Source organism: Balearica regulorum, chromosome Z (assembly GCF_011004875.1).
Source record: "Balearica regulorum gibbericeps isolate bBalReg1 chromosome Z, bBalReg1.pri, whole genome shotgun sequence".
NCBI classification, from domain to species: Eukaryota; Metazoa; Chordata; class Aves; order Gruiformes; family Gruidae; genus Balearica; species Balearica regulorum.
Window position 1 is genome coordinate 76661432 of NC_046220.1, and position 24796 is coordinate 76686227.

General features: G+C 52.0%; 1 protein-coding gene across 4 annotated transcripts in view; it reads right to left on the reverse strand.

Moving 5' to 3' along the window:
• The window catches only part of CNTFR (ciliary neurotrophic factor receptor), a 212000-nt gene extending 188720 nt beyond the window's left edge, over nucleotides 1-23280 (reverse strand). For 2 of the 4 annotated variants that reach the window (XM_075739641.1, XM_075739640.1), the window contains exon 1: nucleotides 23097-23254. The gene's annotated coding sequence lies outside the window, so the exon portion shown is untranslated. Of the gene's footprint in view, nucleotides 1-20695; nucleotides 20892-23096 lie in introns of those variants that run through there. The other 2 variants (XM_075739638.1, XM_075739639.1) reach the window with 2 other exon arrangements.
• Between the last annotated feature and the right edge of the window lie 1516 nt (nucleotides 23281-24796).

Consider the following 24796-nt stretch of genomic DNA (forward strand, 5'->3'; position numbering starts at 1 on the left):
GACCAGCATCAAGTGACAGTTCGCCTTAGTCCTCCCATCCTTGCCTGATCATCCACTCCCTAAATAGCTCAGAGCATTTCAAAGGGAGGGTACAAGGAACAAGAGGATAAAAAAAAATTTTTTCTCTTCTCCCTCACCTGTTTGTGCAGCATCTCCTGGTCAGAGGCTGCGGGTCTCAAAGACTCCTTAAGTTCAAGGCAAACAGAGTACTGTGATTTTTAAGTGACCATCCATGACCCAGAGTTGCAGGGTGGAGGGAGTAGATGCAGACCTGCATCTTAAGCAGATTAGATTTCATATTACACTTACATGGAGAAAGCAGAGAAATCCCCCAGGTGCTTCACAGCCAGCTGTAATAGCAACATGCAAGACTTAAGGGCATGCAAGGAACACGTTTTCCACCGGCTGCAGTCTGGCTGCTCAGACCCTGCCTCACCCAGGGGAACACGAGCCAGCAGGTACTTGCTTTTTTCCTAAGGAAAGCGCTACAACCATTCAGCTTTTGGTTAACCAGGCATGTAGGCAAACTGCTACCAGGGCTGCAACCCACCACATCTGCAGGCTAGACCCGGGTGAGAGTTATTCTAACCCAAAAGCACCAAGCAAACCTGCTGTGATCTACACATGGAGCAAGAGACTACAAACAGCTTTCTGCCTGCAGCTCGGTGGTACAGGCCTGGAGCAGCTGAGGAGCAAGCCCAAAATGCTCCCATCTGCCTAAGCATCATTCCCAGCAAAGCACAACAGGCACACGGTGCAACCGGGAGCTCCTAGCATCTTTCCTGCTGGTGTTGCCCCCCTGGGCGCACGGCAGCTCATCCCTGCTCTCCAAACATCCTTGCACATCACTGCTCAGGCCAAGAGCCATGTTCTGCAGCTCAAGGGCAAGCAGATGGTAGAAAGCCATGGTTGGAGCAGAGCAGGAAGCTTGCAAATCAGGCTACAAATGCAATACGGGCCACGATGCTCCAACTGGCAAGCCCTTTGACATGCATAAGTAGACTCATTGCCTCCTAGGGACCTGAACGCTGCCTTCAATTTACAGCTTATGTGACAGGAATTATAGTCACTATCAGGACAGCTTGCAAGAAGTTAAGGGTATGACAGGTCCCCCTGGTGTAAGTGTCATGTTAACACATGAAGGCAGCAATTAGCAAACCATCACCAATGGATTAAGACTGGATGATCAATCTAATGATTGCAGCCACGCCCCAGCACAACTTCTTGCAATGCAGAAGTCACCCCAATCCCTTTTCCTCGTGATCAAAAGAGCACTCCCAAAGCCTCACCAGAATGGGTGCTGCCGTTTTGCAGCTTTTCTTTTACAAATTTAAAGTTGTACGGAGAAATTTATGAGGTATTTTTCAGGCTGAGATGTTGACAATTTATTTGCCCTGTATGAGAGCCTTCAGTTGCTTTATTGGCAAAACATAACTGAACAAAGCTCCAAGAAGAGAAAGAGCTGGGGAAAATCTCAGTGAGATGTGGCTGGGATACGCCTCACGGCTGCACCACAACAGCTCGGCACATGCATGTGGAACCCCAGGAGCAACATACACCTGGATGCAGCTGCTGCCTCCCTGCAGAAAAAAGCTGATCTTTCAGCTGTCACACATCAGTGCTGGAGATATGCAACTGGACGTCTGTGGCACAATACAAAACAGGTGCCTGGAGGCACCTGACAAGCCATGGCCACGCAGAGAAAGGATGCAGCGTGAGGCCGGGGTGCACAGCATCATGCAAAGTTCCTCACAGCACAAAGGATAACTTGCAGCTGCAGGGCTGGAGGTGCACAAGTACAGGCGGAGTGTGAGGCATAAGTCTCCCACTCAGCCCTTGACAGCACTGAAGCCCTCACAGCAGGAGACGGAAAAAGGCAGCAGGTCCCTAATGCAGAAAGGGACAGCTCTTCAGCAGATGCATAGCAGAGATGTGGGACTGTCAGCTGGAGGATGCTGCAGGCGATCAAAACTTGCTTTCTTGAATCTATGCACTTGGAAAAATTCACAGCAGAGGAAGAAAAAAATCTCTTTACTTCTGGCTGAAGACATTTGAGCCACAGGCTGTCTAAGGTTGGAGCTACACCAGTGCATGCTCACCCTGTTCTTATAACCTTCCTTGCACGTCCACTACTGTCTGCTGACACGGACAGGACCCCAGGACATTTGGCTGTACTGATCAAGCCATTCTCAGGGAATAAGCCAGCCTGAAGCATGCAGCAGGAAAGCACTGGGGCAGATATTTTGATTCACATTTGCAAGGGCTTTTGACAGGAGCAAAGAAAGAACATTTTAAGCATTCCTTTCAGCCAGCACGCATCCCAGCCCATGAGACCCCTCCTGGGGTGAGGCACAAGAACAATCTCACTTTCAGATCAAGGGCTCCTTTGTCACCCTGCTGCAAGCCATTTGACCTTCAGAGTCAGAAGCAAGCTCGTATCACAAGTGGTCTGATGGGCCTGGATTGGGAGCAAGCCCAGGCACTTGAGAAGTGCCTCAGCCTTGCTGCCAACCAACCCCAGCATCTCAGCAGGAAGATCAACAGACCCTGAGCCCGAGAGCTCAGGTCTGGAAACACTTGTTTCAGCTCAGCACATTTCCTCCAACAGCCAGACGCAGAAGGTCACCCAGGCCAGCATTTCCATTTACAAGAATATCCTTGCCAATAAAGAACAGACCCAGGCCAGGCTATGCCAGGGTGTCCAGAGAAGGTCTACGCCTTTAAAATAGAAGTTAGACTTCATTTCATCAACAGCATCTTCATATTTCTTCAGAGTGCATCAATTCCCCCCCCCACCCCGCTGCTTTGAGGATTGAGCCTACAAACACCTCCTCATTCCTTTGCAGCTCTTCCTCCAATTGCCCCACCTTGAAAATTTGGAGCTCTCCTCCTTGCACCTCATTGCAGACGCATTAGTATGGAGCACAGCACTTTTGAATAACACACCAAAGAGACAGCTGGCCTGCACACAGGGCAAGAGCCAGCACAGCTTCTGCCCCAAAATTCACGAGTACCCTTGTGCGCAGCCTTTTGAGTAGTGCTTGCTAGTGACAACACGAGCTGCTCCCCACACCAGAAACCTCAACAAAATAAGAGTTGCCATGAGTTGTCATTGCTGTAAGTTATCCTACATGCAGCCATGCTGCCAGAGACTGCTCTCCCCATGGTCTGTGCCTCCTGCTCTGCACCAAGGCAGGACCACAGCACCTGCCAAGTCACTGCAGTGCCCATCCAGCCTCCAAAATACTGTGTCTTCTCCCAAACCTCTAATGCTGGGCCCTAGCACAGCATCTCAAACCAGCCAGAATTTTAAATGTATGCCTCATATCAATATATTTTCCCACAGGGGCTGCTCATTGGTGCAGAAATATCAGCAGAGGCACCAAGCCCTATGACGGGGCTCACAGTGTTGCAATCACCCAGCTACCCCAATTACACAGAATGATTTGGGTTGGAAGGGACCTTAAAGATCATCTATTTCCAACCCCGCTGCCATGGGCAGGGACACCCTTCACTAGACCAGGTTGCCCAAAGCCCCATCCAACCTGGCCTTGGACACTTCCAGGGATGGGGCATCCACAGCTTCTCTGGGCAACCTGTTCCAGTGCCTCACCACCATCACAGGGAAGAATTTCTTCCTAGTATCTAATCTAAATCTACCCTCCTTCAGCTTAAACCCATTACACCTTGTTCTATCACTCCATGCCCTTGTAAATAGTGCCTCTCCAGCTTTCTTATAAGCCCCCTTTAAGTCATGGAAAGTTGCTACAAATTCTCTCTGGAGCCTTCTCTTCTCCAGGCTGAACAACCCCAACTCTCTCAGCCTGCCCTCATAGCAGAGGTGCTCCAGCTCTCTGATCAGCTTCGTGGCCCTCCTCAGGGTCCACATCCTTCTTATGTTGGGGACCCCAGAGCTGGATGCAGTACTCTAGGTGGGGTCTCACCAGAGCAGAGGGGCAGGATCACCTCCCTTGACCTGCTGGTCATGCTGTTTTTGATGCAGCCCAGGATATGGTTGGCTTTCTGGGCTGAAAGCGTGCATTGCCAGGTCACATTGAGGTTCCCATCCAGCAACACCTCCAAGTCCTTCTCCTCAGGGCTGCTTTCAATCCATTCTTTGCCCAGCCTGTAGTCGTGCTTGGGATTGCGCTGACCCACGTGCAGGACCTTGCACTTGGCCTTGTTGAACTTCATGTGGTTCGCACGGGCCCACCTCTCCAGCCTGTCAAGGTCCCTCTGGATGGCATCCCTTCCCTCCAGTGTGTTGACCCCACCACACAGCTTGGTGTCGTCAGCAAATTTGCTGAGGGTGCACTTGATCCCACTCCTGCCACTGCCCTTCACCTGGGACCCCAAAGGACACAGGCTAATACCATTCCAGCCAATATTCTCCTTCTAACCTGCCCTGCAATGACTGAAACCATGACAACAACAACAACAGTTATTACAAGGAGGCAGGAAGAAATTTGAGCATCAGCCACCAGGCAGAAGGAAGTCACGGCTACGTGGACACCAGAGAAAGCTCATCTTGGACAGTGCCTGGGTCATGCACACACTGGCCTGCATACCAGCTTCTCCAGAAATAGGAAACGTGTGACAGATGCATCGTGTTTATGTAGCAGAACTGCCGCCTTGCTCCCACAGAGCCCTGTCAGTGTGTTTGCACACAGGCACACACTTCAGGTCCGCACACCTAGCCTTCCCAGCCTACCCAGGCACTGAGGTGTTACCATACACATTTAACTAATTCAATAAGAAAAAAATATTAGGGCACACAGCCTGTGATTAAGGAGAATTTCTTTCCCAACCTGCTGGCAACACGCCTGCAATTAGCAAGCCCTTGATTCTCTAAGTTCCCCAGAGATCAACAGCACCTGATACCACGTTCTCAGGTCTTTCATAACCCAGAAAGCTGCTCCCCCACCTCTCTGTTTCAACACTGGTGAGATTTTTCACACCTTGCAGCTCTGAAACACTTAAACCTCGGACACCCTGATCCCGGCTTCACAGGTCACACCAAATCCGCTGGTGTAATTGGCAGCACAGGTGGGCTGCGGCTGATACAAGCCAGGGCAAATTTAGTCTCATTAAAAGCAGCAAAGCAAGACCATGCTCAGCACGATGGAAGGAAAATTGCTTCCCACACCGGCTCTGTCAAACCAGCCACCCGGAGGACTGCAAACGCAAGAGCTAGAGCAGCCCTCCTGCTAATAAGATTCCCCAGAAATAGAAACACTGGCCAAAGTAGCTGCATGAAGGCAGGAGGGGAGAGCCAGATGGCTTTTCCCAGCAAACAACCCCAGCTGCCATAGGGTTAAATCAATGCACGAAGCTATTAAAGGGGGTGGAAATGTTTTAACATGGTTGAGTGAAATTCCTCACACTTTTATGTCGACAAGGAACCCCATTGGGGCTTAATAGGCTAACACAACCCATCCCATTACAGGTCGTTAACACACACAGGAGCCTCGAGAAGAGGGGCAATTAGGGCTCTCTGCACCTCTAGCAAGAGGGGCTCCCACCCCGACTTTGAATCCCACTGATGGGGAAGAGGCATGCGGGAAAGGGCCATCCCCTCCTCTGCCCCTGCACCTTCTCCACCTGGAAAGGCACAAACAGCGAGAGCTTGCAGCAGGCTGAGCTATCATAAGGCTGAAGAAGCAGAAAGTTGCTCCCCAGGACAACGTGCACAAAGCTCCCAACCAAAACTCTTTTGCTAGAGGGCATCACTCCTCACCGCTCTCCTTTCTCCCCTTAGCCCTATTCCCCAACTCAGAGCAGAGAAGCCCCTGTCCATCACATTCCTGCAGCAAGAACAAGGAGATAACAACAAAACATCTGTCCTAGGGAAGCAGTCAGTTGCTCCCCAGAGGCTACAGTGCAATGCTGGAATTACTGCAGCCCTCAATTTCTGCCCTATGGAGTATGGTATTTCCAGGCTAGAAATAAGGTTAAGACTCCTCGGGAACTTAAGAACAGGTATATACCAGTTATTTTCCACTGGCAAGAACACAGTAACTAAAGCACAGGTAGAAGGAGGGTCAGAAGGAAAAGCAGAAAAGACTCATGTCCTTACTCCTTAAACTACCAGGTTAGAGCACCTTGCCCTGCTCTCCTCCAGACATCCCTGAGGAGGACAGCCACAGCTGTCAGCATGGTGGGGTGGGAGCCCTGCAACTGCAGACCTGAAGCTAAAAATAGAAATGGCCCACAACAGCGACTGTTGGCTTCTCCAACACTTGCAGATCAATACAGCCAACTCTGGGGAGGGTCTGAAATACTGATTTACTGAATAAAGTCTGCAAATTCAGAAGCAAGACAGATCCAGAGCATCAATGCCTTGCTCAGCCCAGAGTGGAGAACAAGCTGGGAAAGGCTCTGGCTAGCTGCAAGAAGAGCAGCTGTGGGTGGGAGAGAGACCACCCCTGAGGGAGAATGCCTGGAGCAGTCCCTAAAAAAGTAAAGAAAAATCCTACATGCAGAGTGCAGGCAGTCTTGGACAAGATGATATGGCAAATTAGGACTTCACTGTGATGGAGCTGCTATTTGTTTTTTCTTTCCTCTTATAAGAGGGTCCAAAGCTCCCATAGAAAATATAATAACAAGCCACAAGGGTCTGCTTCCCTCAAATACCTCCTCCTTTGGGCATGCAGCCCTGTCCACAATGTAAACATCCCCATCTCTCACAACACGTGCAGCCCATCAGGGCTTTGGCCTCTCACAGATGGTGTTTCACCTTCTTGCCTGTCTCAAAAATGGGGTAAGATCATTGCAGCAGCACCATTCACCATGGACAGTAAAGTGACTCTGGACTTGCATCAGTCCAGCCAGGACTCAGCTCCAGCCCTTTCCCCTCTCCTCTGCAGGCAAGCACCTATGAAACATTAAGGAGACCCCACTCACAGTCCTGTGGTGGTTGTATGAAGTTGTAGCAGTATCGCTCTGACACCTCCTCATGGAGATCTGGTTGTCACTTCCAATTCAGCGTAGCACAAGCCAATTTCCCAGTTGTCTTTCCAGATACATCCACTGCAACTATACTCCCATCCTGACCATCACCTGCTCACCACAGTACCTCCCTGGCCCAACGACATCAACTGTAACACCACTCCACCCAGGTCCTCCAGGCTCCCACTTTCCCCTTCCTAGGATCCCCTTTCCCCCAAAGGAGAACACCACCTGCTCACCACCTCCTCTTGGGCTCCCCAAGATGCCCACAGGACAGCTTAATGTTCGTAGACAAGTCACTTTATGCTTTGCTCCCATCATCATGATAAGGAGCCCCAAAAACACCTACAGAAGTGGCAGCCCCAGCACCAGGTTTGTTCTGATGCCTCAGAATTGACCAAGCGACTGCTGTGAAGCCACCTGCAGTCACCTCTATTTTCTCTGCCTCATATATACCAGGGCTGGTCTGCACTAAAAGCTACCTATGCTTGTGCAAGGCAGAGAGCTAGAAGCACAGCCCAGCAGGGCTAGGCTATTCCCCCAAACCAGAAGATGCTGCAAGTTGCTGCCTCGTTGCTGCTTCTGGTTGGGGAAGGGGCAGAAGCACCTGCAAACTCCACAGTACAGACAAAAAAATCCAAGCAATTGACTTGCTTGCTGTGCCCTTGCACACAAGGCACAGGAAGGGCTCTTGACCCAACCACCTCAACAGGCAGGAACAAACAGCACTACGAGACACCCAGCCCCTTCCCAAAGTCCAGGAGAACAGCTGGAGCCCCTTGGAGGGAGGAGTGCTCAGCCAGGCACCAGCCACACGTTGCAGCAAACTATTTGCCTGCTTTTGTTCTGCAAATACCAGGGTGAGCCCAGTCTGCAAATGCTCCAGCAGGTCTCATAGTGGAGGCAACACCACACTGTTTTCCACCAGAGTTAGAGTTCGAAGACAGCACAAGGGCATGGACTTCCCCTCACTGAGGACATGTTACCTGGCCTCATATTATCACAGATGTTCAAGAGAGATGGAAACCAAGACAAGGTGGTTGAAGGGACCTTCCCAGAGAGCCAAGGGCACTGCTCTTACCCTACTTTTGTCCTGCTCACATAGGAAGCACCACCGAACAGGCGGTGCAGCCAGATCTGCTCACCCTGCTGCCAGCACACTCTGGCACTGCTTGAGGAGTACAGAACACTTCCCTGCTTGATCCACAAAGCATTTGTTTTGTGTTTGAGGCACTGGTGGGCCTTATTTGTAAGATGATGAAATGGCCTGGAGCCTTACACGAACATGCCAATTAGACGCTCCAAACCCCACACTCAGAAGGTCAAGTGCACGATGCACCATCTCACTAGCGTTCAGCCGTGCACTCCCCACGTCAACCGGGCTCCTCCAACAGAGCATCTTCTGAGGAGGGCTTGCAACAGCATCCACCGCTCTGCTTTTATTGTGCACAATGAATTGGCTTACAACTGGGGGCGGGGAGGGGGGGAAGAAATAAAAGTTGATTTTTTTGTTTTAAACAGGCAGGCCAGACGTGTAACAGCTTCCCAACTTCGAGACGTTTTGATCCAGCCAGCCCCCTCTCTGCTGAGTTCTGGCAGGAGACAGGCACAAAGCACCAATTAAACAAAGACGAGTTATGCTTTTTCTGTCAAGCAAAAAAGAAAAAGGTGGGGGGGAGATGATGCAATGGGGGAGGGGAAAAAAAAGAATCCAGCCCTAAAGTCATTTTGCTTTCAAAACAAGCTGTCAAGGCAGCCCCCTCTCCTCCCATCTCCTACAGAGGAAGAGCAAGGGAGCACCCGTGCGCCTACCACGGACACGTGGCGTCAGTCATCAGACCACACCATCAGTCACTTGGCACATCAGGCTGAGCCGTGCCCTCGCTTTCCCTCGGGCATCCATCAGAGCCTGTGACAGGAACGAGAGCAGTAGATTCCTGGCGAAGATGGGCTGAGCGCAAGCCCCACCAGCTCCACTGACGAGAATCCCCACTTATGGGCCATTAGGCTGAAGAGCAGCAAGGGTTCAATGCACTGGCTCATCTACCCACATCAGCAGCTCGCTTTTTCCATGGCAGCAACATGCACAGCTGGCACAAGCATGCAAACACTGCCTTTTCTGCCATATAGGTTACCAGGTCTGAAGTCTCCTTGCACAGCCAGCAGCTCTCCTGGCTCACGGCCAAGCTCAGGACAGCAAGCTGAGAGCTTCCTCCATGGATTCCACACCACTGCTTGGTTCAAAGCAAGGCTACCTGCCATTCCAACTGAGGTACCACAGCACCCAGCATGCTCTCCATCACTTTAGGCACTACCAGCTCTGAACCCACCCTGAGCACCTGTAAACTATGCCCAAATCTCACCCAGCAAGCACTGGTCCTGCAGCTGGCCAGTTAGAAGATAACAAAGATCCCTCCAGGCTTTATTTTTGCATGTGACTAAGGAAGATAAATAGCAAGCACAGCCACTTCTATGGTAGAAAAGGACAAGCATTTTAGCAGTGCACAAGCACCAACTCAGGCCTTAATATCCTATTTGCTTCCTTATCAGAGTCCCCTTTGCAGAGCCCATTGGTACTGATTAGGGCATCAGCTTCACTGCCACTTCTTCCTTCCTGGGCTCTCTGAGAGCAGCAGCTAACTACAGCAGCAAAATCCCCCCCTGGAGCTAATACACACTCTCATTTCAACAGGGTGGCACTCACGCTGGGCTGACCGCTCTGAAGGAGGGATAGCCTCAATCACATTCGTAGGGAGCAATGTACAGCCTGGTCTTCTGGGCTGGATCCATCCCACAATTAGCACAGATGAGGAGGGAATAGCATCTCTGCCCCGGTTAGGTCTGCTTGGGCTGACAGCAATGCACTCCCAGCCTGCTAGAGAATGTCCTGCTCGTTAGCATGGGGTCACTCAGCTGCAGCGGGGCACAAGCACCACTTGGCTATTGCAACACTGCTCACGTCCACTGCTGTGGAAGTGCTGAATTTCCTTTAAAAGCTCTGAAGCTCTCAGTTGGAATTTAAGGGAAGAAAAAAAAAAAAAAATCTCACAAAGAATTGCAGAACCTCTGTAAACATACCAGAGGAAAAAAGTGAATCTTTGAGCCTCTTGACCTTGACAATGTCCTCATAATTACAAGACTATTTATTTTCAGTTAAAGCCCAACTATTGAACAGGCAGTGTCAAGTTGTTTTTTTTTTTTCTCTGAGCAGGTGATTATCCTTCCCAACTAATCTAATGAAAATTATCAGGAGGCTACTGACCTCCTGCTACACACACTAAATAATGCACAAAGACTCAGGATCAGACAGGCAAATCATAACCCTGCCTTATCTTATCACTTTCTGTACAGCTCCAGGCTTGTTCCACTCATGTTTGGCTCTGTTAGCCAAATGCTATCTCAGTGGAAACCACAGCCAGCCCTGAGAAGTGCACAGTAAGAAGTTACCTCCATAAGATTTATTTTTGTAGAAGCCAAGAGCTGCAGCGGCAGATATATTTAGTTTTTAAGCTGCTGCCTGTCTCCTGAGCTTGTAGCATGAAGTGGTGGTCTCCCTGCAAGTGGCTTTGGGAAAAGCAGTACTGTCCTGTTACTTTGATGAAGGGTACAAGGAAGGTGAGGTCTAAAAAAAGAGTGCACAAAGGGGCTCCTTGCTCCACATGAGAAAAGTCACCCCTTCCACTCCAGCCTCTCAGAAACTCCTGTTTCTGCCTCCTCCTGCAAACAAGGCTGCCCGCCACCTTTGGAGGTGCCACAGCATGAGAAATGGGGCAAAACAAGAGGACCCAACACTGGGGATGCTCCATCCGCAGCTCAGGGCTCACAGTGGGGGCCAGGGGACCTGCAGTAATCCTGCCCCACTTATTGCTATTCCCCTCTCCTTGAGGACAAACAGCAAGAGCAGCAGCTGGAAGAGATAAAAGCTACAACCAGCAATTAAGGAGGAAAGACCTAACCAGGGAGCCACAAAAAAGTTATCCCATACTCCCCATACGCCTCAGCTTGAGCAGGACACACAGCTAGAGGAATAGCTTGCATAGGGGTGACTTCAAGCCTAAAATAAGTTTCCACTTGGGAAGCACAGAGAACTGTGGAAAAACACTGCTAAAAGACATGCTGAGTAGTTTTTATTCCCACCCACCCCCCCAACATGAAACCCCAGCTATGCCACCACAGAGAAGATACCCCACTTATCCAGCTTGGCTTCACAGCCTCACCGTTACACCATCATGACCTTTTGGTCCTTCAGACACTCCTGGTACTGGAGCTCCCAGCTTATCTCCAGCCACTGCTGCAGCCAGGAGCTTCACCTTGCAGCCCTTACAAACTCCTGTCAGCCCCAGCAGCCTGCCCCACAGCTCTTCCCTTCCTACAAACCTCTTCCCACCCCCAAACCACCTGATTTATCCTCACACCCTGGCTATAGTGCGACTGGAGTTGCTTTTCTCCAGCTGGGGAGGTGCTAAGCAAGACACAGGTGGGCAGGACTTCTCATCTTTCAAACGGCCAATTCCTCCTCTCTTGCAAACTTTTACAACAAGAGGGGCAAACAGTCCCTTCCAAGGTGAGCAGAAACAAAGACCAAGGTGGGTTTAGGCATAAGAGAAGAGGGAGCAAGAGAAATTATAACAAGACTGGCAGGAAATAGCACAAGATTCAGCTTTGGGAAAATACCAGCTAACACATGCAAGGAAAATGATCCATAGCAGAGATATTCAAAGGGAAGCAGAAATCTGGGAAAAATTAATGTCCACAGCAGCAGTTGTGGGGGGACAGTGAGCAGGCAGGGCTTTGAAACTGAGCATTACCAAGGCAGAGGCTCTACGTAGGGCAGATCCCAACTCTGCAGAAGGGAGGAGGTGTTGCCTGGCTGCTCTGTGTACATGGCTGTGCCCAAGGGTATCTTCAAGAGAGGATCCTGAGCCCCAGGGAGCCTGGTCACACCATCTGGGCACGGTATGGGTACAAGGGTTAACTGGCCAGGACTCAGCAAAAGGAGAGGTCCTTTGTTTTTCTCCCCTCCTTTCAATATTAGAAAGCTGTCTGCTGCTGAGGCATCTGAGCTACTTCTGGAAGATGTTAGAATGATAATTAAATTCCTCCATCTCCTAGCCTCGGTGACAGGAGCAACCTCGGGCTTCTGGTCATTGAAGCCAAGACTGTAACTGCTTATGTCACAGCCTTGCTCCATCCATATGTGCTGACTCTGCCCTTAAAACCAAGATGCAGGTCAGTTCGTGTCTTTACTGTCAAGCAGCTGCATGGTGTCCTCCATGGGCACAGTGGTGAGTGCCGGGGCAACAAGAGGGCCGTCGGCCAGGCTAAACTGGCATCACCCTACTGAGTTATGCAGCATCCTCTGAACTGCTGTCCCTCCTGGAAAATGCTGCTCAGGCAGCTACCGACAGACGCTGTGCAGGGTCTGGTGAGCATAAAGTGGGAGATGAGAGCCTGGCAAAAGCCAGCAAAATACATCTGTCTCTGGACTGACTTTATCATCAGGCCTGGTCAGGGAGGAGCCTTGCAGAAAAGGAAGGGGTGAATTTAAAATCATACTACACAAAGCCCTCAAAAATGCTTTGAGGACCAAAGCTGGAGCTGGCTGCTGGGGCCAGGGCCAAGGGACATCTCTAGCTCCAGGACCTGCAGCTACCCCTGGCTCTCTGCACCAGCTGCTCCAGGGCAGAGGTGCACCATCCCCTTCTCGTGCTGGGAAACAGGCGTGGGGCCCAGCAACCTCTCCTCCCAGCTCACATGGTGGCAGAAGGTTGCAATTGCTTGGGAGGTACTACAACGCACCAGAGCTTGCAAATGCATGTTCTGAGGAGGTTTCTCTGCTCCTCACGCTGACTTCTAGCTCGAGACATGTGCCTGTGCTTGTCCCCAAGGCAGACAGCAGCAGCAGAGGCATCCTTTGGTGCTGCTCCCTGCTAGCAGAGCATGGCAAAACGTTATAGTGACAGCCTCCAGGGACGAGAGCAATTTACACACCACGCACAGACACGTGCTGCCTTCCTTGCTGAAATCCAGCAGGTGAGCCACTGATTAGCATCACTCGTCCTCATAGTCTCAAGACAGACACCCAGCCTGCTGGGACTCTGATGAGAACCCACCAGCTCATTGCACACATGTTCGTCACTAAGCCCTGCATCAGACGCAGGCTTGAGGAGGAAGGGATTGCATGGAAGTCCCTGCCACTGCCCTCTCCATCCCAGCACCTCTTTTCCAGTGCAAGCCCTGGCTCCATTTGCTGCTTTTGAACACCCACTGCCAGCTGATTCGAGCGTGGCCTGAGCAACAGGGAAAAGGAAGCTGAAATCTGTTTCTCTTCACACATCCACCAGCTGAGCTGTTGCTCCAGCCCCTATGCGTTACCGCCAGTGACAGCAGAGGCAGGAGGAACCCAGCTGGACTCCTCCGAGGCAGGGATTGAGCAGGGTGAGCTGTTGCAGGGCCAGCACTTAGGAGAAAAGCATCTCCAGCTTGACAACTCAGCAAATTTGATCTGGAACTGGCAAGACAGAATAAATGTAAAGCCTTTAAATGTCATCTCAGAGGTTCGGCTGCCAGAAGAACTAGAGACAGACAGACAGATAAGCACACAACGCTGCGCAGAGAGCCGGATGCCCTGCTTTGGTCTAGGCAGAGTACTTACTAATGTGTCCCGCAGCTGGCATGAGCTGTCAGCAACTCAAGAAATCTGATTTTGTGCCACCAGCTCTGCTCTGGGACCTCAAGGAAATCCCAAAGCCGCTCGAGGTTTCAGTTTCCCCCTCTTTGCAGGCACTGACGCTTCCCTGCACCCCCAGGTCAGACCAAGGTTAAAGGCTGACCCTGAGCAGCCATGGGGAACCCTTGAAGTCTAAATGCAGATGTGCAATAAGCCAAACCTCTTGTTTGGGTCCTAGACTCAAACACAGGTCAGAGCATCCCAATTCCTTGTTATGAGAGGGAAAGTCAAACTTATTAACTCACTTTCTTTGCCATTGCTATTGAGATAGCAAGTCCATCAGTGCATGACCGACTCTTCCCTGTGCGTAAGGCAACACTTCTTGGAAAAACAGCATTGCTGGCCTGACTGCAGTGCGTAAAACTAGGAAGCACAAATACCACATGCCCTTGAACTCAGGGACCCACCATTGCTGTTGGAGAAGTTACTCTTCATCCTTGCTTTGTGGAGGAGCAAGCTAGGATGAACTTGAAGTTGCTGATCCAAAGCAAAGAGAGCTGGGGGGCAGCAGATGTGTCTATACAGCAAACACACTGCGCAAAGTGAGGATATAGAGCATGAGTGATCTCCCTCCCAGTCTTGGTCCCATCTAAACAAGCCCTAAGAACTTTGTGTGTCTCAGCATTGCTGGGAGAGCGCAACACGCACCAAAATGGAGCCCAGCAAGCAGGGCGTGCAGATAGGAAATGGTTGATGACAGCTGATAATTCCGACTATAGCCAAAAGAGGGGACCCCAAAATGTTCTGGGAGTTGGGACGTAAAGAAATGTTCCATCAAAAGGACAAGGGGTTTCTGCCAGGTGGCACAGCACATCTGTGGCATGGCCAAAGACACTGTGCTGCCAATATGTTCCCTCCAGCATGGATTTCAGCGTTAGCCAGTGCTCTGTGCCCTGCCACAATACTTACTTTCATGCACAAAATAAAAACTAGACTCACCAACATACCCAATGGGCCTGTCAAACTAATCACGTTAGGAGGACTGGAAACACACCAGCAGCCAAGAGCTGGCCCCTGCTCCAGAGCCCTTGCAGAAATCATGCATCCAGGAGACGGAAAAGCCTCTGTCGTTCCCGGAACCAGGTCAATAAAATCACAGACAACTTCATCCAGAGAGAGACTTTTTTGTGAATCACAAGAAAGAGCAGCTTCAGCTCCCCCAGCTGCAAATAGGTGGGCAGGCGCAAAGAGCCAGCACGGAAATGTGTCTGTGCAACACGTGTGGGGAATCGGCTGCCCTGCACATGTCCGGCGTATGGGGCGAGAGGAAACCGCTCCGAACTGCGGCACGGGAGAGCTGTGAAAAACAGTGACCGCTGTTCAGTGTGACTACTCCCACCCCCCCCCCCCCCCCCCCCCCAGCCAGGTTCCCAAATCAAAGAGCCTCCCACCGATACTGGTGCTTAGCGTGCAGGGAAAGAGAGCAGGCTGGGCAAAGATTTCAAAGCTGAGGAATCTCAGGCGGCTTTGAAGGGCCTGATATTCATAGACCAAGAATAACCCACCTTTTGGGGAGAAAAAAAATCCAAAATGCACTTCATCTAGGTGCACCCAGAACAAAACTGTCCCCTCTCCAAACCCATAGTTATTTGTGGGTGCATCTTTGCTGTAATGCTGTTATTTCTAGAGCTCTTTACTACGTGAGAAGCCCAGCGGACTGGACAGAGCTTTTTTTGATCAAATCTCAGAGCAGCAGCAGCATTTTGTTCTCTCTCCTTCTTTTTATTTTTTTCAAGCCCTTAGTTCAGAAGTGCAGAGGAGGGTAAATCACACATTGGCAAAGTCTGGCACAGGCTGCCTGCCCTTTGCATCCAAGGACCATGCTCTAAGCACCTGAGAGGATGTGTCCTCGTTATCACAAGCGTTTTTTAGGCCGTGGACAAAAGGACCACAGCGCAGAGAGTGTACCAAGCTTGTTTTATTATATATAATATTGTTTAATTTCGCAAGCGAACGCTCATGCCTGGCTCAGAGGAACCCACCCCAGCCTGCCTTCTCCAAGCATGCTGGCAGCAGTAGCAGATCCCCCCTTCCATGTTGCTCAGCTTGCAAAGCTGCAGCAAAGGGAACTTTACACCTCTCTCAGACGATCCCATGCAGCATGCAATAGCTGCTGTGCCTGCACGGTATTTGGGCAGGGATCAGTCTGGCTCGTCTGCAGCGCTGCTGCTGGGCATTTGCAAAGCAGATAACAATAAGGTGTCTTGATGGACACGCTGAAAGAAGCTATTTCTGGAGCAAAAAATGATGCAGCAGTCAAAAAACAGCTACCTTCTCTACCTCCCCATCCATCACCTATAACATGGCACCCCAAAATGCAGTGTCCCCCCTGCAGCACAGGCAAGCCATGGCAATAGCATGGAGTGGGGGTAGCTGGGTGGGTCAGCCCCATGTGGCCATGGCAGGGTCCTACAAGTTACTACATCCAGTCTCCAAGTGATTCTCACCTGTGCTCCAGAGACTGGGAAAGCCACTAGAGACCACGAGAAGTAGGAAAATACCAGGCTGCAACTTTGTGAACAAAATGCATTCACTGGCTTAACACCCACATAATTAAAAGCAGGCACATCCCTGGGTATTCACTAGGACAGAGATGTGCCTGGTTGTGTGTTTGCTTTAGGGGGCCTGTGATACCACCTACGAGAGCAAAGCTGGTCACCAGTCCCTCTGCAGAGCGAGGCTGCTCACAACAGTGATGAAACATGCAGCTAACCCTGTCTTGCCCTGAGGATCTCCTTCTCTTCCCATCAAACTGGAATAACAGTAGATCCTTCCTCCCAAGGAGGTCCGAGACGTCCACTGCTACTCCCAGAGCTGAGCATCACCCTCAGGGGACATTTGGGTGCTGAGGGACTGGATTCAAACCCTCCTGGCAATTCAGAGCACTCTGGCAGTGGTGGGGACCTCAGCCATCATGAGGAAGAAGATGCTTTTGCTTACTGATGCTGGGAATGACAACCAGCCCTGCTCTTCAGACTCACCCACCAGCCAATTCCCCGGCTCCACCTGGCTCCTACTGGCTCTTAGCATTGCTGGTGGGAATGGGCAACTCACGCTGCCTTCTCCTTGCGGGGAAGAGTAAACTGTCTCAATAAATACCGATAGACTTGATGCATAACAAGCAGGGAGTGAGAGCAGTCCTGCAGCAGCCCTCAGTCCCTCCTTTCAGAGGGGGACCAACCACCCCACCACTCAGGTTTGGGTCAGTGGAGGTCCAGGCTGCGAGTCACATCCCTCATCAGGGCAAAGCCTCCCCAGCAGCCTCTCTCCCTGACCCAGCATTTCTTGTGCCATTTCCTCCACCAATTCCACCCCTCTCAGGGTGTGTTGCATAGTATTTAAATGCAACTAGGTCCAGGCAAGCCAGATTTCAGTTGATCCCATGTCCCCTCTGTAAGACAACGCTAAGAGACGGGTCACGACCACTCCACCAGCTGCTGCAAACACAGCCGTGACTACACTACAGCATCATTTATTGCAAACTCTTCCAGCCTTCCTCCTCCAGCCTCCCCCAGAGCAGGGAGCAGCAGAAAGCAATCCCCTGGGAAAAAGAGAGAGATTTCCAATGTAACGGGCACTAGTATTAATTCTTCCATCTGCCGCAGCTTTCCTTTCATTCTGTGACTTTACGAACATCATTTGGGGCTGGCAGCAGCCCCAGAGGGCATCGCAAGTCACCTGAAGGAAAACAGCTTATTCCACCACCAGCATCCTGGCTGCCTCCCAGACAGAGGGTGGTAGCCCCAGCTATGCATGGCCACACTATCCAGACAGCTCACAGCCATGCTGACAGATCAGCAATGCCTCAGGAGGGCTTCGATGACATCTTTAGGGTGTCACGGCTAATTAGAGCCCTGACTATACCCTCTAATTAGGTAACATCTTCAGACAAATCACCCTCTCCTCTTCAAACCATGTCACGCCTTCGGATACAAGCCCTAATTGACTTAAAAGTAGACTCGGCACTTTTTCCCAGACCTCCTTCCACTTCACAAAGCATTTCAAAATAAATAAACCCCTAGTCCTCAGCCCTGGCTCAGAAGCCAGCTGGGGAAGTGCCCTTGCATCCACACAGGCACACACCCGCACGGCTGGACACAAACCTCCATCAAAGTGACAAAGCAAACGCACTGACGCAGCAGCATTGTCTTCCTCTGATCTCTCATTTCTAACCATCCTAGTGCTACTTTCAACAACAATCAGCAAAGCCTTTTCTAGGAGAATGGGAATATTTGCGATGCGTCAGTGTCCTACTAAAAATATTGCCTGGGGGCTTACGAGAGAAGCGGTGCTCCAGCAAAGGATCCTGGTATCTGGCGACAGAAGGCATTAAAAAAACTAACCATTTAGAAATTAATATGCCAGAATGTTATCAAGCATCAACATTTCAATCCAGAAGCTCGATTTCGTTTTTCATTAAGTAATGAATAAACTGAAACGATCTGAATGTTTTCAGTTTCCCACTAGTGCAAAATTTTAAGTAGATAAGCAAAAAAAAAACCCCCAACCACAAAACAACCCCACCATCATAACTGCAAACATGCTGAACAAAAACTATCAAAATTCATAGAAGATAAATATTGAGTCCTTCCAAGCCTGCTATGAGAACAATGTCTCTTTATTTGCTTTTCGTGAGGTTTGTTATAACAAGACAGAGACTCCAGTATACAGTGTTTTAATATACATACACGCATTCACAGCTGGAATAATAGATTTTAAGGACAGAAGACAATATTACAGCTGAATGTATGCAGAAATGCATAAACATACCTTCAAAAACACATTCTTTGCACTCTATCCAGATATATGGATGGACAGATATGTATAATATATACACACACACACAAACACACACCTCCCCCATGTTTCAGATCGATCAGAACCATTCATTAAATCAGACTCTCTAAAGTTTCTGCTGCTTTGGGAGAACATGACCCTGAGGAGACATCACGCGTGAACTTAACATCCAGCAGAAAATGAAACTATAATACGCTTCATCTTGAAAGCCAACCCTGAATCTAACTTAATCCCTGCTCTGGACACTGCCTCTGGAGAGGCATTAAAACCATGCTAGGTGTTTTCCTGGATTTCCCAAATTCCCCAGAGACTCTCTGGCACTCTGGCTGTATCCATCTTCTCACTTTGGAGATGTTTCTGGCTGAGTGCTCCCATCCTTACTCCTGCTGCTCCCACAGCTGTCGATGCACGGATCCAGCAGAGCAGCATCGGGAGAGCTGCCTCCTGCCCTTGCCGCAGAACGAGTAACCCGGGGCAGCCCTTGGGGTTTCACACTGAAATTTCTACAAAATGTGCAGTGGGATGATGTACCGGCTTGAAGGGTCAAGAGCAGCTTCGCATCCTTCCTCCCCATCCCCGACAAAGGGATTCCAGCAGATCTCGTGCCCCCTAGTGTCATCCTGGTGAACGGACCGGCACCGGCACCGGGCACTGGGTACCACCTGGCCCAGGCAGTACCCTTACTGATCCCACCGTACAACCGGTACTGTGTCCTGCTGGTACCTACAGCACAGTTAAACACCACTTCTAATAGTTCAGGTGAAAGGCAGTGCAAGCTCGTTGGCCCTCCCCAGCACCCCCAGCACAGTGATAGCCCCCCAAGTGTCCCCGTGCCCAGCTCAGTGCCACCTCCGTTAACGCTCCCGCAGAGCCTCAGCAAGATCTGCCCCACCAGCAGATAGCCTGAGCGGTGTCCCTGGCGAGGGGCCAGGAGGAGGAGGCAGAGAGCATCTGCGGTGGACACTGTCCAGAACACAACTCCTCCTAAAAATAGATGGTCCCTGGAAGGGCACGACCCTTCCAGCTAATGGGAATGTGTGGTGCTAGAAGCTCATGGTTTGCGATGACAAAACTTCAAAGTGCATGAATGCAAGACATCACTGCCTTTGCACAAAGTCCCCATGAGAGCACCTGAGACATCAAGCTGCGGCCACAGACAGCTAGCTGAGAACCCAGCATCCCTGCCTGCCAGCCTGCTCTGACCAAATGTTAAGATCCAATACCTCCCAGGAAAATGCCCACACTGGCTGCAATACCAATGGGTGCAACTGGGACCGGACCCTGCACACACGGCACCTAAACAAGAGGCGTGTGCTGGACGGGAGCACAGGAAATGTGCACTGAGCCCACACATGTGCCTCAGTTTCCCCATCTGTGCAGCAGCCCCAATACCACTTGCCCTCTCTTATTTTGCTCATCCCTCCTTGTTCAACTATTGCCTCTTGCAGGGATAGGCACCCCACAGACTGCACACAGAGCACCGACCCCTTCCAGTGTGTGCTCGCAGCATGCAGGCAAACCTCAGCAACTCATCACCAAAATTTGGAGGAATTCTCCCCAGGGCACTGACCTGGGTATGCTGCTTTCTTCTGCAACACTGAGCAGGGACTATAGCTTAGAATAATGGGGAAGTAACTCAGTTCAGTGCTGACAAAGCATCACAAGCCCCAGCGGGGTGGGAGGGGAGGAGGTGTCCTTCCCTCACGCTGCCATGCCTGGTATACATCATGTTTAGGGCCAGGCATACGTCACCGACACAAAATGGACAAATTGGAGGGATTTCAGAAAAACGAGCGACAAAAATGATCAGGAGGCAGAAGGGATTGATTTACAAGGGGAGATTAAAAGAGCTGCGATCAGTCTAGCTGGGCTGAGTGAGTACTGACAGAAGCAGTCGGATGCTAATCTGCAAATGGGATGAAAATGGTATGGGAAGGAATAATTTAGCATCTTCAGCAGAAATGGGATAAAATTAAGGGAAACTGAGTATGTAGATTAAAAAAAAAATCAAAATAAAACTCCTTTCTTAGTTGTGCATGACTTTGTCTCTATCAAAACACATAAAGTCTCCAAAACTCTTTCTGCCTAGGACAAGGACCCTTGGGAGCAACCGTGCCTCAGTGCCTAAGAAGGTGTGCACACACACACACACACGCATGCACACGCAGGCGCGCGCACACACACACACACACACAGAGCCCTTTCCCACCCCTGACTCACTCAGGAAAGCAGCAGGGCCTCCACATTAACCCGAGAGGACGGAGGCTTCACGCTTGCAGGAAAGCAGCGGAGAGCGAAGGCTAAAGCTGCTGGGAGCGGTGGGAAGGTCCCCACGGAAGGATGCCTTTGCTCTCCGAGGTCTTCACGGAGGAAAGGTGCTGAGACGGCTTCCTGCAAAGTCGCAGAAGTGAGCTCAGCTGCAAGCACTCAGATATTTACACACAAACAGCACATTACTCAGCAACTCCCATTTGTCAGGCGTAATGGCAGCGGCAGCAATAATAAATGACAGAGCCGAGAGACAGGCTCCCCAGACGCACACCAAGCCCCAGACTGAGCTGGGGCAGGATGCATTCCTCCGGCTTGCCGGGGAATTAATTCAGAGTGGCCGGGAGCTGGGGCTCGTACCCACGAAACTGCTGCTGCCAGCTTCCGAGAGTCGGCCACGTCTCCGATAGCTGAGCCTTGGCTGCACAGTTATTTGTACATGTACGTGCATCACAAGCTTTGCAGCTCTGAGAGGTCCCAGGGCTTCTTCCTTCCCAAGTCCAGGAGGTGCTGAGCACCTTCCATGGGGATGGGGATGCAATGCCTTTGCAGAATGGGGACCTCTGGGGGTAAATCAGACCAAAGATAACGCATGGTCATCAGATTGTGGCTCGGCCTGCTCTGACAACGGGCTCTGATGAAGTTATCCTAAAGGGCTGTTGTGAAGAATCTGCCAGGCACAGGGCTCTTATTTCCAAAGCACAGCCCGTCCCGGAAAAGTCCACCCTCCCCAGCAAGCTCTGGTCCCAAGATTTGGTCCCAGCGAGATGCCCAGTCGAACACAAGCATCTCTTGCACATCTCCAGCCATCACGGCAAAGCTCTAACTCCTCACAGAGGGGCAGGGCAGGGAGCAAGAACGGCTGCTCCCACATATTTGCACGTTTCACAGGAAGCAGCCAGTGTCCCTGCCCCACTGCCGGCATACATAGCCAGCAGGACCGGCAGCAGCGCGCGCAGGTCCCGTCCCTCACGGAGGTAAGTAACACACAAACACTGTCTGCGGGCATGGTCAGAGTTAAATTAGCAAAATCCTAGCAGAAGTCTGCAAGTTCCTGAGGAAAAAACAATCTGAGGAAAGGACTGCCTAGACTATCCCATTAATTGAAACACAAAGAGACGTGAAAAAGAAGTCAAATAGCTTTGCAGGCAGTTCTCTTTCTGCAACCTGTGCTCTGTGTCTATAAACATGTGCTATAAGCATGGGGTGGGGAAGAAAGGGGCTTTCTAAGAGAGCAAAGGAGAAGTGATAATCTTTATACCAAAAAAGTTTCGTGAATTAAGAAACAACTGTCAGAGGAGCCAGGAAAGCCAAAACATGCAGACCAGGTTCTGTCCCCAGCGAAGGCAGCACAAATTAGCTCACACGCTGGTTGGAGTCCCAATCTGGTTTTAAGATTGCAGTGGGGGAAGTCACCAAGATCTGGAAATGTCAGGGAATTTGTGCAGCAAAGGGATCGGTGTGTATTATGCAATTCTGGAAGGCAGCCCTCGTACTCGCGCTCGGGATGAACTGCCTAGCCCAGAGAGAACAGTTCCACAGAAGCGCCAAGCAGACACTTTTCCTATAAAATCACGCACCCCTCTCAAAAAAAAAAAAAAAAAAAAAAAAAAGAAAATTTAAAAAAAAAATCAGCCCTGCCACAGCAAAGGAAAGGGCAGGTTGCACCTTTGGAGAAACGAAGAAAAAGTCTGCTCTCCCGCCCAGGAAATCCACGGGCTCCGGTTTACAAAGAGCCGCCCCGCAACCTCGGCTCCAGCCCTGCTCATGCAATGCAGCAGGCAGGAGGGCTCATCCCTTCCCAGCCTTCAACCTGATGCCGTTCCCAGCGGCCGCGATGCCCACCCCGCTGGGGACGGGGGGGTCCCGCCGTGCCTGCCCGCCGCGGACCCGCTGCCCTGGGGGGTGCGGAGACGCCCCAATCCCATGTCCTCCATCCCTCCCCGCCGGGAACGCCCGGCCAGGGCGCAGGGCGGACACACACGAACGGCGGAGCAGGAAAGTTACCCAAATTGTTTCCTCGTGGGCTTCGCCCCTGCCCCGGCAGCATGGGGTGGGGGGGGGAAGGGGGGGGTGCGGACGCGTGGCCCACGGCTGGGCATGGACACGCGTGGGCGCGTTGGGGAAAGGTGCACGGCTGCGGGGCAGGAGGGAACACCAGACACTGGGGGTGGGGGGGAAGTAAGCGTTCCTGTCCCCCGTTTCGCCTCCCAGAAAGACAGCGGCGCTTCGGCGGCGGGCACTGGGGCTCGCCTTCGCTGACCCCGCGCCCGCTCGCCACCTCCTCCGCCTCCGTCCCGCGGGTGGGGGGACACCCCGCACCGCCCTCCTGCCCCGGCCACCCGGTACTCACGGCGCCCTCCTCGCCGCCGCTCTCGGCACTACCCCATGCAACCACCGGCTGCTTCTGCACCGGCTCGGGGGCTATAAGCTCTTTTAAACTCCAGCACATAACCCATGTGACCGCAGAAGCCACTGGTAAGGAGCGCCGGGGAGCCAGCGATGAGCTCAGCCCGCACCCCCCGGCACAGCGCCGCGGACGCGCTCCCGGCCCCGCCGCGCGTACCCGCCCCACGCCCGCACACACACACACACACACACACGCACATACACACACACACACACCCACGCGCGTCCGCCGCTGACCACGCGGGAGCCCTTGCACGCGCGCCCTGGCACACGCCCCTGCGGACACGCAGCCCCCCTCCCCCCCCCCCCCCCCCGCGGATGCTGAACCGGAGGGAGGCACCGCACACACGCGCGCGCGCACACACCCACACACCCCGTGCAAATGTACGCGGCGGAGCACACTCGTGAAAGCACCGTGCGCGCGGAGTCACACGTGCACATACACACATGCTGTGCGTAGCACAGTCTCTGCCTGCATGGGCAGGGGGCACGCCGCGAGTCCCCCCACCTCCCCAGGATGTAGACCCGAGCGAAGGTAGCACACTCATAGCCTCCCACATACACATGCACACTCATGTGTGCCCCACACACATGGAGCCACACAGACCATCATGCACAATGCACCCTCCACACACTCCCCCCCATCAAGAGATGCAGACCCAAATGAAGGCACTGCACTAACATTTCCATGCACACCTCCACGCACATCTTTGCACACACCCCACTTGTGAGTGCCACACCCCCTTGCACAAGCACTGTCTTGGAATGCACAACAAAAGCACCACCCACAGATGCAGACTGAAAGCACCGCACTCACCCCTCTCTCTCTCTCCACACACACACACACACACACACAGACTGCACAACTGAACACCCAACGCACACAAGACTCTGCTCCCACACCCTGTTGCACAACCAACGGACAAGTGAGGCAGCCCACCCACACGTGCACCCACCTTTCCCACTCAAATGCAACCTGCTGGTGCACACCAAACATCCATCGCCCTCCCACGGCTGTGGGGTCCCCCGCGTTGTGCCGGGTTGCCCCATTTCCCATTGCAGGTAAAGACCATGAGCTGTCACACACATGGGGGTCTGCAGCACGAAGAGGACAGGCGTGCCGTGCACAACGACTCCTGACGACGCTGAAGCCGCAGGGTGGCCATGCAGCAGGGCCAGGGTGCCTACTCCAGCTGTGGCACGATGGAATTCGGGAGTGCCAGGATGAAACGTGCCAAGGGGGGACGGGAGACGGGTGTGAGGCTTTAGTGTGCAAAAGGCTGGGACAGGCAGGCCTGGCTGGGCAGGTGCAGGCGTGTGCTGCTGGGGCACGCCAGGAACACGTGTGAGAAGGCAGAGCTGGCAGGCAGAGGGCTTCGCTGTGAGCTGAGTTATGGAAAATGACTCTTTCCAAGGAATTGCTAAAATTAAAGCCGCAGTGAGGCCAAAGGAGCAGGAGCCAAAGGGGAGGGTGAGCAAGGACAGCCGAGCGGCCCCGGGGCAAGGAAGGGCAGGGTGGGCAGGAGGCCGAGGAGAAGGCGCCCTCCTGGGGGTCCCACCTCCCCCCCTGTCCTGCCACCCCACAGGCAATTGAAAACACCTGGGGGAGGGGGCGATTTGGGGAGAAGCCAATTGGCACCGTTG